The sequence below is a fragment of the Lolium rigidum genome, chromosome 6, assembly GCF_022539505.1.
Source record: "Lolium rigidum isolate FL_2022 chromosome 6, APGP_CSIRO_Lrig_0.1, whole genome shotgun sequence".
Taxonomy (NCBI): Eukaryota; Viridiplantae; Streptophyta; class Magnoliopsida; order Poales; family Poaceae; genus Lolium; species Lolium rigidum.
In genome coordinates this window covers 347,971,931-347,986,915 of record NC_061513.1, presented here as the reverse complement: position 1 = coordinate 347,986,915, position 14,985 = coordinate 347,971,931, and positions in this window count along the sequence as shown.

The window sequence follows — 14,985 nt, the reverse complement described above, 5'->3', positions numbered from 1 at the left end:
ACTGGCAGAGCAACATGTAAAGAGACCGTGACTACCAAAATCATTTTGATGACCAATTTTTTGGTAACACACATGCGTACCTAATCCATGCATTCTGTCACATACTTTTCCATGCATCACACCCAAAAACAAAAAATGTGACAGCAGCCAAACATAAAAAGATAGCTGCATTGCTCACCACGATTCAGACAAAATTCCTGAAATACACCGATTCAAAAGCTTGTCCATATATACCTATGTTCAGGATCTTCAACTAACCGCATTTCTCCAAAAAATATACAAGACACCCACACTTGTTACGATTCTCTGAAAATCATTCACTAGCTAGAATTCACAAACACACCACAATCGGAGAGGCAATGTCCATTCATCTGATAAAACAGCTAGTTCATGACTACCCACTTCAGCACACACAATTTTCAGATCGGCAACGCCACTTAAAACATATGAAAACAATTTTTGTTATGCACCTATCTAATTCATGCGACAGTATCTACTCTTAAAGCCAGCTACATTCCTATCGCTGAGCTAAACCAATTGGGGACAAGTGAGACAAATGGGGGCTAATTACCTCTTCGTTCACCCAAACTGACCATACAAAACCTATGTTCAGGATTTTCAACTAACCGCATTTCTCCTAAATATACAAGACACCCACAGTTGTTACAATTCTCTCAAAATCATTGACTACCTAGACTTCACAAACACACCAGAAAACTGAGAGGCAATGTGCATTCACCCTGATAAAACAGCTAGTGCATGACTACCACTTCAGCACACACAATGTTCAGTTCGGCAAAGCCATGTCAGTAAGCATATGAAAGAGATTTTTGGTATGCAGCTATCTAAATTCATGCGAGAGGGTCTACTCTAAAAGCCAGCTACATTCTTATCGCAGAGCAAAACCAGCACAATCGGGGGACAAGTGAGACCATGGGGACTAATTACCTCTTCGTCCACCCAGTTGACTGGGGATTGTCCAGACCGGTTGACTGCGCAGAGTCAGGGCCGTCAGCGCCTCCCATGGCGCTTGCCACATCGCCCACACTAGCCCCATCCACGAGTTCCTCCAGCATCGGCGCACCGGCGGCCGCGGGGCCAGCATTGCTGCTGCAGGAGTCGCCCCCGTGCAAGCTCATGACTGCTGCGTCAGCTGTGCACGCTGCATATATTGGTAAACTGCGGTATAATTTTTCAAATTTTTTTTGTTAGTGCTGAATCAGGTAAGTAAGCACTCAAACTCTGCAAACAGAAAACTGGGGGACAAAACTCCATACCTGCTGACTGGATCCAGTGGGAAATCCATTCCGACAGGTCGACCTCACTCCCCTTGAGTAGGAAGATGCGCGCGCCGCCGCAACACAAATCAGTTCGCCGCACGGCCGAGTCGACCAAGGGGAGGATGCCGTAGGATGTGCCCCACGGAGCTGGCCGTCGACGCAGAACCACACACCCCCGCAGATGAATCAGAATCGGCCCGCCGCCGATGGCGAAGAAGAAACAAGGGAAGAAGATGGGGCCAGGCTATTCTCGAACGGTATGGAGACATCCCTACATTAACCCCTCCACCAGTTTCCTGGACCATGGTCCTCCACGTATGGATCGTCCTGTACCAGTGGTCCACTTCAAACATCAGCCCAAACGTCCGTCTCCGTACTGGCCGCGCCGGTGCATTAACTCACCATCGTATTTCTCCATTACAGGCATTTACCGCACACCGTATTGACAGAGGAGGGCCAGACAGTACGCATCTACACGCACGGAACAGCGGTCCAGATAATGGGTTCATCTGCACCCGAGTTCCAAAACGCCCCTCCCACAAGATTGTATCATACACTAGTAAAAACCGACCTTCCGTCCATTTTGTCCCGGTCCAGTCTGGAGCTAGGAAAAATGGCCAGGCCACGTCGTCCTGAAACCAGCGGGAGGGCACGGGGCCTTTTGTTCCGGTTCTTTAGGGACATTTTATCCCGGCTGAAGGCTTGGGCCGCGATAAAAGGGTTCTGAGGCCTTTTGCGGCCTGCTGGCAGCCCTTTTGTCCTGGTTTGTGGCTCAAACCGGGATAAAAGGTCTCAGCCTATATATACAACTAGCCCCCCCCCCCATTCTCCCTACATTTTTCTCCTTGGTGGTGGAAGGTGGAGGCTTATGCTAGCTTTTTTTCTTCATGTGCACAAGAGGTGTTTGATGAAATGTTTGTGAGAACGATGTCACTTGAGTTCATTTAATAAGATTTCTCCTCTTTTTTTTCTAAAAGGTTAGCAACTATTTTCTCGTATAGACCGCATAATACTAATTTTAGCATGGTGATTGCGTTTGATATATAATTGTACTTATGGTGCAGATGAGTCATCCATGGATGTACGGTAACCAATGCGATCCCGCTTTCAGAGAGGGCGTGAAATCTTTCGTGCTTGTGGTCGAGGCTAACAAGGGGAAGGAAGGTTTTATTTGTTGTCCATGTCTGAAATGTTGGAATGAGAAGGATTACTCTTGCTCAAGAGACATTCAGAGCCACCTACTTCGGCACGGATTCATGTCCGGCTATAATGCTTGGACACAGAGAAGAAGGGGTTATGATGGTAGACAACATAACGATGAAAACTACCGATCTATGTTCCCTGAATACGGTGATACCGCAATGGAAGAAAATGAAGAAGAAGGAGGTGAAGAACGAGCACCAGATGAACCTGGTGATGATGATCTTCGTCGGGCCATTTCTGATGCAAGGAGAGACTGCGGCACATATAAGAAGAGGTTGCAGTTCAACAAGATGTTTACCTGGCAGGGTTTGGAGAAGCTTCAAGAAGGTGGTTAAGGGTAGTATCTTCACATAGAAGCTAATGTTTACTCCTGTATCATGCGCCCAGCAGCCACAGAGGACGAATCTATGTGGATACTACGTTTGCGAGTTCATTCGCATGTTCACCACTGAGAAGGACGATCGTAGACTCGACGTAAGCAATACATTAATTCACAACTTTAATTTATTACCGTCAATATTTTGTTATCAAGATTGATATATTCATATTCATCTCATTTTTCTATATAGGTCGACTACATGCGGGAGAAGCTCCAACCACAGCAACACCTACTAGGAATTACGGAGAAACTTGCGGGACTTTTGATGAGAGAAATATAATCACTGTTCAAAAAATCGTCCGATTCAACGATTAATCACCCGATTAATCCCTTTTCAGTGGTCACCGATTAGCCGATAAACTCATTTATTGTCCGATTAACTCATTTATCGCCCGATTAATCGGCCGATTTGCCTATTAATCGCTAATCGTCAGCCGACCGAGTTGACCCCGATAAGCGATTTCCTCAACATTGAATATAATAGACGATGATACGTCCAAAACGTATCTACTTTCCCAAACACTTTTGCTATTGTTTTGCCTCTAATTTGTGTATTTTGATACAACTAACACGGACTTTCCCCTAGGGACGAGAGGGATCAATACTACATGCTAACTAAAATCTTTGTTGAGAGCTTTCAGTTCAATAACAAGCACTATCAACCATCAGTTGCATTCAGGATCTATGGTAATCCTATCACTATGAAGTTGAAAGATTTTTGTACTGCATTGGATATTGCCCCTGTAGGTACAGCGAAGAAGATCGAGAGCAATCCCAAGGCTTTGCTGGAACTCTATCGAGGAGTCACCAATGATGATTGCCGCACCATTCAGCGCGGCAAGATAAGAAACATTCAACTCCCTGCCATCAAATATTTCGCTTACTATCTTGCTACTAGCATCCTTGGTAGGGAGAACACTAGCAATATTTCTAGTTATCATCTTGCTTTCTTAGTTGCTGCACTTACTGGAGAGACACCTTATCATCTTGGTGCTCTTGTTGCTCGCCGTTTGTCTAACAAGGGGCCTATTTTTGGAGGAATTGTTGCATCACGCATTTTGGCATATTTAAATCTTCCTCTTGACCCTACTGATGTGAAATTAACTCCTATAAGGCTTGATATTGCTGCTATGAAGAGTCATCAATTTGTTACAACCGACTCTAGTTTAGATAATATTGTCTATAGAATGTTGTTTGCTGACGGGGATGAGAGGGAAATTCCATTGCCGCAGCCAGATTTGTTCAGTATTCACAGGAAACCGTGGTCGCGCTCTAAGGAGGAGGTGGATGAGCAGATGAGGATACATGGGTTCCACCAGCAGCATGACTCCGAGGACGCCGAGCCCTCCCACGACTACACCGTCACGTATCCTGGTGCTTCTTCCAACACATACCCAGAACAGGATCCATCTTCGTCGTACTACAGAGGTGCTACTTCATGGGCACCATGAGATTGATCTCCACTTAGGCCAAAATCCTAAACTTGGGGGGAGGTATACCGGCATTACTCATGCTTTGCACATTATAGTTGCTGGATACTTGTACATACTTGTTTAGTTTCTTAAAGTGGTTTTCTAATAAGAGGAAGATGATATTTGGGGAAGTGCTGATTGAAAACAGATTCTGGACTGATACCAAAAAAATTCTCAAAAACAGCCAGAATGTTATTTTGCGAAGCCAATTTTTGTGCATGTTCCCCAGGTTGTTATCTAACTTTCATTAGTTGAACACTTTTCGAGCTGAGCAGCGGAAGAATTTCTTAAAAATCGATTACTGTACTGCTGTCAAGTTTGACGAATTTCTGTTGCTTTGTGTTTATGTGACTCTTTTAGTTTTCATTCTCTTGTTTTTGCTTTGTTTCTTTCCTAAAACACAAAAAGACCAAAAATATTTCTGTTGTTTCTCTTTATCATTTGTTTATTTTGGTTTCTTGCTTTTATTTTTCTTTGTTTTCTATCGTTGGTTTGCTATAAGAAAATCCAAAAAGATTTTACTTTGTTTGCTTGTTCCCTTTTGTTCTTGTTTCCAATTCGAAAACACCAAAAATATTTACTGTTCTTTTTTGGTTTTGTAAAGTTCATTATGGAGTTCAGTGGTCTTCGGTGGCGGGAGCTTGGTTTTCATTTCATATTATTCAAGCTACACAAGTGAAAGGCAATAATGACGATCTACGACAATTCGACTGTGGTGAGAGGCTGGTATGAACTCTATTTGTTTTCATTTTTGTACATATACTCATCTATGTGAGCATGCTTAGTTGGTTCATGTGAGGTATATGTCATTTAAGAAAGTCTAGTAGTTCATGATCTCTCATGCTTAGCTCCAATTTATTAATATGAGTAGCATATCATAAATATTTGCTTGCATTGCTTTATTCATAGATAGGTATGACATTGTGGTATCCTCCTCTGTATTCTCTTGAATCAACTTGGCACATGCTCACGCATGCATATGACTGAACAAAAGTCAATTAAGCCTCGATGATCTACTTTACCTCAGAGTTCTTGTATCACTTTTATGCCTCCGTTAATTTATTTTATCGCAAGCATGATTATGACGATTCATCGCTCTCTTGATTGTCGCTTCCCGCCTATTGCTAGCCTTCACTTGTACTGAGCGGGAACGCTGCTCGTGCTTCCAAACCCCTGAAAACTAAGTTACTCCAAAGTGTCCACCATAAATACCTATGCATGGCATTTCAAACCATTCCAAGTAAATTCTCATGTGCTACCTTTAAACCTTCAAAATGCTTCTTAATTTGTGTCGATGTTTTATAGCTCATGAGGAAGTATGTGGTGTTTATCTTTCAATCTTGTCATTTACTCCTGACAGACTTTCATAATGGACTAGTGGCACATCCGCTTATCCAATAATTTTGCAAAAAGAGCTGGCAACGGGGTTCCCAGCCCCAATTAATCAACTTTCATTAATAATTCCCTTCACATGTTTTGCCCTGATTTATCAGTAAGCAACTTAAATTGCAAATAGACACTCCTGCATGGCATGTGATTGATGGAAGGCGCCCGAGGATTCGGTTAGCCATGGCTTGTGTAAGCAAAGGTTGGGGGGAGTGTCATCCATAATGAAACTAAAATATATGTGTAAACAAAAGAGAAGAGGGATGATTTACCTTGCTGGTAGAGATAACGTCCTTCATGGGAGCCGCTCTTGAAAGTCTGGTTGACGAGGTAGTTAGAGTACCCACTATCATTCGTTGACAACAACAAACACCTCTCAAAATAATTTTACTCTGTTTTACAAATGAAAAGCTCTAGCACATGTTAATCCCTGCTTCCCTCTGCGAAGGGTCAATCTTTTACTTTTACATTGAGTCTCCATCCTTTCTTTGAGCACCTTCTTGAGAGCACAACTGTCATTCTTACTATAATATGCTTGTCCCAAAATGTGATTAACTGTGGTATAACTTTGATGCTTTTATCTTTGATAATCTCTACTTCCAGTTTTTCTATGAACTTCAAAGGTGCCCGAGAATTTATGTTTTGCTGTACAAATACGGGCAAGCGAGATACCACTTTATCATATCCTTTTATGAAAATTGCAATCCTGCTGATAGACATGGTTCATGATGCTTATTATTAATTTGTTGGTACCTTTTCCATGATTGACATAGCTATTAGATGATTTTATTTGCATGTATCTTATTATGAATTGCTTAAGTACTTGCCCATATCATGAGAATATTTACATTATATGAACAAATGTGTTCGTGAAAGTTCTTTTATCGCACTCAATTGTTAACTGAATTACTTGAGGACAAGCAATAAGCTAATCTTGGGGGGAGTTGATACGTCCAAAACGTATCTACTTTCCCGAACACTTTTGCTATTGTTTTGCCTCTAATTTGTGTATTTTGGATACAACTAACACTGACTAACGTTGTTTTCAGCAGAATTTCCCTGGTGTCTCGTTTTTGTGCAGAAATTCAACTTTCAGGAAAATCCCCGGAATTAATGCCCAAGGGCTTATTTTTCCAGAAGATTCACGGAGCCGGAAGGGCAGGCCGGGGGGGGGGGGGCCACGGCCCCCACACCATGGGCTGGCGCAGCCTAGGAGGGGGGCGCGCCGCCCTATGGTGAGGCCTCCTCGGCCAGCCTCTGACGCCCCCTTTTGGACTACTTAACGTCTTCGACCTAAAAACGCACGGGGGGTTAGACGAAATCGCCAGAAGACATCCAGAACGCCGCCGCCATCGCGAAACTCCATCTCGGGACCAGAAACTCCGTTCTCGCACTCCGCCGGGACGGGGAATTGAAGGAGATCATCGCCATCATCACCACCGACGCCTCTCCATCGACCAGCCATGTTACCCCCATCCATGTGTGAGTAATTCCCCCGCTGTAGGCTGAAGGGGATGGTAGGGATTGGATGAGATTGGTCATGTAATAGCATAAGATTGCTAGGGCATAGTGCCTAGTGTACGTAATTGGTACTTTTATGATATTGTTGCAACTTGTTATGCTTAATGCTTGTCACTAGGGCCCGAGTGCCATGATCTCAGATCTGAAAATGTTATTGTTTCATGATGATATGCATTGTTTTATGATCTTACCTGCAAGTTGTATACACGTATTGTTGTCCGGAACCCGAGGCCTCAAAGTGACAGAAATTGGGACAACCGAAGGGGAAGGCAGTGATATGAGGATCACATGTGTTCATGGAGTGTTAATGCTTTGCTCCGGTGCTCTATTAAAAGGAGTACCTTAATTTCCAGTAGATTCCCTAGAGGCCCGGCTGCCACCGGCTGGTAGGACAAAAGATGTTGTGCAAGTTTCTCATTGCGAGCACGTACGACTAAATATGGAACACATGCCTATTGATTGATTAGTACTTGGATACCATTTTATTATTATCTCGCAAATGCCCTGCTTTGATTGTTACATGAGTTTCTCTCATCCATGCAACGCCCGTTCATCCATCCCTGTGCCTACGGTATTTTAATCCTGCTTGTTTACTATAATCACTACTGCTGTCTTTGTTACTACTCGCTGCTGATATTTCACCACTCGCTATCGCTATAAAACTGTTACTACTGATAAACTCTTGCGAGCAAGTCTGTTTCCAGGTGCAGCTGAATTGACAACTCCGCTGTTAAGGCTTACAAATATTCTTTGGCTCCCTTTGTGTCGAATCAATAAATTGGGTTTTACTTCCCTCGAAGACTGTTGCGATCCCCTATACTTGTGGGTCATCAAGACTATTTTCTGGCGCCGTTGCCGGGGAGCATAGCTTTATTTGCAAGTTCACTTGGATTGATATTGTTCGCTGCAAATTCTCCATCATGGGTAAACCTCGCGATACTAAAGTCGCCATATTACCATCCACTACAAGAAAAGGTACAACTCTGAGTACCTCTGCTGCTCTTGATTCACCATCTGTGATAGATAAACTTGTTTCACCACCAAAGCTTCACATGCTGGTGATACGTCTCCGACGTATCGATAATTTCTTATGTTCTATGCCATATTATTGATGATACCTACATGTTTTATGCACACTTTATGTCATATTCGTGCATTTTCTGGAACTAACCTATTAACAAGATGCCGAAGTGCCGCTTGTCGTTTTCTCGCTGTTTTTGGTTTCAGAAATCCTAGTAACGAAATATTCTCGGAATTGGACGAAATCAAAGCCCAGGGGCCTATTTTCTCACGAAGCTTCCGTAAGTCCGAAGGAGAGACGAAGAGGGGCCACGGAGGGGCCACACTATAGGGCGGCGCGGCCCCCCTTGGCCGCGCGGCCCCGTGGTGTGGGGCCCCCGTGCCGCCTCTTGACCTACCCTTCCGCCTACAAATAGCCTCCGTGACGAAACCCCCGCACCGAGAGCCACGATACGGAAAACCTTCCGGAGACGCCGTCGCCGCCGATCCCATCTCGGGGGATCCAGGAGATCGCCTCCGGCACCCTCGCCGGAGAGGGGAATCATCCCCGGAGGACTCTACACCGCCATGGTCGCCTCCGGTGTGATGAGTGAGTAGTCTACCCCTGGACTATGGGTCCATAGCAGTAGCTAGATGGTTGTCTTCTCCCCATTGTGCTATCATTGTCGGATCTTGTGAGATGCCTAACATGATCAAGATCATCTATCTGTAATTCTATATGTTGTGTTTGTCGGGATCCGATGGATAGAGAATACTATGTCATGTTAATTATCAAGTTATTATACATGTGTTGTTTATGATCTTGCATGCTCTCCGTTTCTAGTAGAGGCTCTGGCCAAGTTTTTACTTTTAACTCCAAGAGGGAGTACTTATGCTCGATAGTGGGTTCATGCCCGCATTGACACCCGGGACAGTGACGTGAAAGTTCTAAGGTTGTGTTGTGCTGTTGCCACTAGGGATAAAACATTGATGCTATGTTCGAGGATGTAGTTATTGATTACATTACGCACCATACTTAATGCAATTGTCTGTTGCTTTGCAACTTAATACTGGAGGGGGTTCGGATGATAACCTGAAGGTGGACTTTTTAGGCATAGATGCAGTTGGATGGCGGTCTATGTACTTTATCGTAATGCCCAATTAAATCTCACTATACTTATCATGTCATGTATGTGCATTGTTATGCTCTCTCTATTTGTCAATTGCCCGACTGTAATTTGTTCACCCAACATGCTTTTATCTTATGGGAGAGACACCTCTAGTGAACTCGTGGACCCCGGTCCATTCTTTAATACTGAAATACAAATCTGCTGCAATACTTGTTTTACTATTTTCTCTCGCAAACAATCATCTTCCACACAATACGGTTAATCCTTTGTTACAGCAAGCCGGTGAGATTGACAACCTCACTCGTTTCGTTGGGGCAAAGTACTTTGGTTGTGTTGTGCAGGTTCCACGTTGGCGCCGGAATCTCCGGTGTTGCGCCGCACTACATCCCGCCGCCATCAACCTTCAACGTGCTTCTTGGCTCCTCCCGGTTCGATAAACCTTGGTTTCTTTCTCGAGGGAAAACTTGCTCGCTGTGCACATCATACCTTCCTCTTGGGGTTGCCCAACGAACGTGTGAAATACACGCCATCAAGCATATTTTCTCGGCGCCGTTGCCGGGGAGATCAAGACACGCTGCAAGGGGAGTCTCCACTTCTCAATCTCTTTACTTTGTTTTTGTCTTGCTTTATTTTATTTACTACCTTGTTTGCTGCATTATATCAAAACACAAAAAAAAAAAATTAGTTGCTAGCTTTACTTTATTTGCTATCTTGTTTGCTATATCAAAAACACACAAAAAAAAATTAGTTTACTTGCATTTACTTTACTTGATTCATCATGTTTCCTTTTAATTTTACCACAAAGAACATACCGGTAGGACAAGGGTCTATAATTGGGAGGAACAATATAGAAGAATTTTTCACCCATGTTAGTACCGTTGAAGATTTTGAAGATAGACACTTGGTAGAACTTGCTCCTACCTATGAAATTGCTGCTGTCTGCTTTAGTTCGCTTGTTGGAAACTAAATTTGTTAATCTCAATCCTATAATCCAACACATGTTTCTCACACTTGGTGATATGGAAGAAGGGGAAAAGAAAGATTTTGTTTTAGAAACCCTTCTTAGAGAATTTGGTGGTCTAGCAAGAGAGGCTAGAAAGGTCTTCGCTAAATTTAATATGCTTGGTTCTCATACTAATTTTGTTAGCCTCCTTGAAAAGATGGACATGGATAGAATAAGATACACTAATAATATTAATGATGGTGGGGAGATCAAAGCACCAATACCATGTAAACTCCTAGCTATGAATGATGCACTAGAACATAACTATGCTTGGCTTGTTCCTGAAAATTTGTTTGATGAGAGTAGCAAGCCCAAGACTAATGAAAAGGGAGACGCTGAAACTTATGTATTCAATATACTTTGCATGGTTGAGAAAACTCCAAAACCCGCTGTAGGTGCACCACCCTTCGATAATACTTGAGATACACTTTCTGCGCCTAGCTGAAAGGCGTTAAAGAAAAGCGCTTATGGGAGACAACCCATGTTTTTACCTACAGTACTTTGTTTTATATTTGTGTCTTGGAAGTTGTTTACTACTGTAGCAACCTCTCCTTATCTTAGTTTTGAGTTTTGTTGTGCCAAGTAAAGTCTTTGATAGAAAAGTAAGTACTAGATTTGGATTACTGCGCAGAAACAGATTTCTTTGCTGTCACGAATCTGGGTCTAATTCTCTCGTAGGTAACTCAGAAAATTATGCCAATTTACGTGAGTGATCCTCAGATATGTACGCAACTTTCATTCAATTTGAGCATTTTCGTTTGAGCAAGTCTGGTGGCCTAATAAAATCCATCTTTACGGACTGTTCTGTTTTGACAGATTCTGTCTTTTATTTCGCATTGCCTCTTTTGCTATGTTGGATGAATTTCTTTGATCCATTAATGTCCAAGTAGCTTTATGCAATGTCCAGAAGTGTTAAGAATGATTGTGTCACCTCTGAACATGTGAATTTTTATTATGCACTAACCCTCTAATGAGTTGTTTCGAGTTTGGTGTGGAGGAAGTTTTCAAGGATCAAGAGAGGAGTATGATGCAATATGATCAAGGAGAGTGAAAGCTCTAAGCTTGGGGATGCCCCGGTGGTTCACCCCTGCATATATTAAGAAGACTCAAGAGTCTAAGCTTGGGGATGCCCAAGGCATCCCCTTCTTCATCGACAACATTATCAGGTTCCTCCCCTGAAACTATATTTTTATTCGGCCACATCTTATGTACTTTGCTTGGAGCGTCGGTTTGTTTTTGTTTTTGTTTTGTTTGAATAAAATGGATCCTAGCATTCACTTTATGGGAGAGAGACACGCTCCGCTATTGCATATGGACAAATATGTCCTTAGGTTCTACTCATAGTATTCATGGCGAAGTTTCTCCTTCGTTAAATTGTTATATGGTTGGAATTGGAAAATGCTACATGTAGTAACTCTAAAATGTCTTGGATAATTTGATACTTGGCAATTGTTGTGCTCATGTTTAAGCTCTTGCATCATATACTTTGCACCCATTAATGAAGAAATACTTAGAGCTTGCTAATTTGGTTTGCATATTTGGTTTCTCTAGAGTCTAGATAACATCTAGTATTGAGTTTTGAACAACAAGGAAGACGGTATGGAGTCTTATAATGTTTACCATATGTCTTTTATGTGAGTTTTGCTGTACCGTTCATCCTTGTGTTTGTTTCAAATAACCTTGCTAGCCTAAACCTTGTATCGAGAGGGAATACTTCTCATGCATCCAAAATCCTTGAGCCAACCACTATGCCATTTGTGTCCACCATACCTACCTACTACATGGTATTTACCCGCCATTCCAAAGTAAATTGCTTGAGTGCTACCTTTAAAATTCCATCATTCACCTTTGCAATATATAGCTCATGGGACAAATAGCTTAAAAACTATTGTAGTATTGAATATGTACTTATGCACTTTATCTCTTATTAAGTTGCTTGTTGAGCGGTAACCATGTTTCTGGGGACGCCATCAACTATTTATTGTTGGATATCATGTGAGTTGCTATGCATGTCCGTCTTGTCTGAAGCAAGATAGATCTACCACCTTCATGGTTGGAGCATGCATATTGTTAGAGAAGAACTTTGGGCCGCTAACTAAAGCCATGATTCATGGTGGAAGTTTCAGTCTTGGACATATATCCTCAATCTCATATGAGAATAATAATTGTTGCCACATGCTTATGCATAAAAGAGGAGTCCATTATCTGTTGTCCATGTTGTCCCGGTATGGATGTCTAAGTTGAGAATAATCAAAAGCGAGAAATCCAAAATGCGAGCTTTCTCCTTAGACCTTTGTACAGGCGGCATGGAGGTACCCCATTGTGACACTTGGTCAAAACATGTGCATTGCAAAGATCCGGTAGTCCAAGTTAATTAGGACAAGGTGCGGGCACTATTAGTATACTATGCATGAGACTTGCAACTTGTAAGATATAATGTACATAACTCATATGCTTTATTACTACCGTTGACAAAATTGTTTCATGTTTTCAAAATAAAAGCTCTAGCACAAATATAGCAATCGATGCTTTCCTCTTTGAAGGACCATTCTCTTTACTTTTATGTTGAGTCAGTTCACCTATCTCTCTCCACCTCAAGAAGCAAACACTTGTGTGAACCGTGCATTGATTCCTACATACTTGCATATTGTACTTGTTATATTACTCTATGTTGACTATTATCCATGAGATATACATGTTACAAGTTGAAAGCAACCGCTGAAACTTAATCTTCCTTTGTGTTGCTTCAATACCTTTACTTTGATTTATTGCTTTATGAGTTAACTCTTATGCAAGACTTATTAATACTTGTCTTGAAGTACTATTCATGAAAAGTCTTTGCTATATGATTCACCTGTTTACTCATGTCATCACCATTGTTATGATCGCTGCATCCACTACATATGTTTACAAATAGTATGATCAAGGTTATGATGGCATATCACTTCAGAAATTATCTTTGTTATCGTTTTACCTGCTCGGGACGAGCAGTACTAAGCTTGGGGATGCTTGATACGTCTCCGACGTATCGATAATTTCTTATGTTCTATGCCATATTATTGATGATACCTACATGTTTTATGCACACTTTATGTCATATTCGTGCATTTTCTCGGAACTAACCTATTAACAAGATGCCGAAGTGCCGCTTGCTCGTTTTCTGCTGTTTTTGGTTTCAGAAATCCTAGTAACGAAATATTCTCGGAATTGGACGAAATCAAAGCCCAGGGGCCTATTTTCTCACGAAGCTTCCGTAAGTCCGAAGGAGAGACGAAGAGGGGCCACGGAGGGGCCACACTATATGGCGGCGCGGCCCCCCCTGGCCGCGCGGCCCCGTGGTGTGGGGCCCCCGTGCCGCCTCTTGACCTACCCTTCCGCCTACAAATAGCCTCCGTGACGAAACCCCCAGCACCGAGAGCCACGATACGGAAAACCTTCCGCAGACGCCGTCGCCGCCGATCCCATCTCGGGGATCCAGGAGATCGCCTCCGGCACCCTACCGGAGAGGGGAATCATCCCCCGGAGGACTCTACACCGCCATGGTCGCCTCCGGTGTGATGAGTGAGTAGTCTACCCCTGGACTATGGGTCCATAGCAGTAGCTAGATGGTTGTCTTCTCCCCATTGTGCTATCATTGTCGGATCTTGTGAGCTGCCTAACATGATCAAGATCATCTATCCGTAATTCTATATGTTGTGTTTGTCGGGATCCGATGGATAGAGAATACTATGTCATGTTAATTATCAAGTTATTATACATGTGTTGTTTATGATCTTGCATGCTCTCCGTTTCTAGTAGAGGCTCTGGCCAAGTTTTTACTTTTAACTCCAAGAGGGAGTACTTATGCTCGATAGTGGGTTCATGCCCGCATTGACACCGGGACGAGTGACAGTAAAGTTCTAAGGTTGTGTTGTGCTGTTGCCACTAGGGATAAAACATTGATGCTATGTTCGAGGATGTAGTTATTGATTACATTACGCACCATACTTAATGCAATTGTCCGTTGCTTTGCAACTTAATACTGGAGGGGTTCGGATGATAACTCGAAGGTGGACTTTTTAGGCATAGATGCAGCTGGATGGCGGTCTATGTACTTTGTCGTAATGCCCAATTAAATCTCACTATACTTATCATGTCATGTATGTGCATTGTTATGCTCTCTCTATTTGTCAATTGCCCGACTGTAATTTGTTCACCCAACATGCTTTTATCTTATGGGAGAGACACCTCTAGTGAACTGTGGACCCCGGTCCATTCTTTAATACTCGAAATACAAATCTGCTGCAATACTTGTTTTACTATTTTCTCTCGCAAACAATCATCTTCCACACAATACGGTTAATCCTTTGTTACAGCAAGCCGGTGAGATTGACAACCTCACTCGTTTCGTTGGGGCAAAGTACTTTGGTTGTGTTGTGCAGGTTCCACGTTGGCGCCGGAATCTCCGGTGTTGCGCCGCACTACATCCCGCCGCCATCAACCTTCAACGTGCTTCTTGGCTCCTCCCGGTTCGATAAACCTTGGTTTCTTTCTCGAGGGAAAACTTGTCTGCTGTGCACATCATACCTTCCTCTTGGGGTTGCCCAACGAACGTGTGAAATACACGCCATCA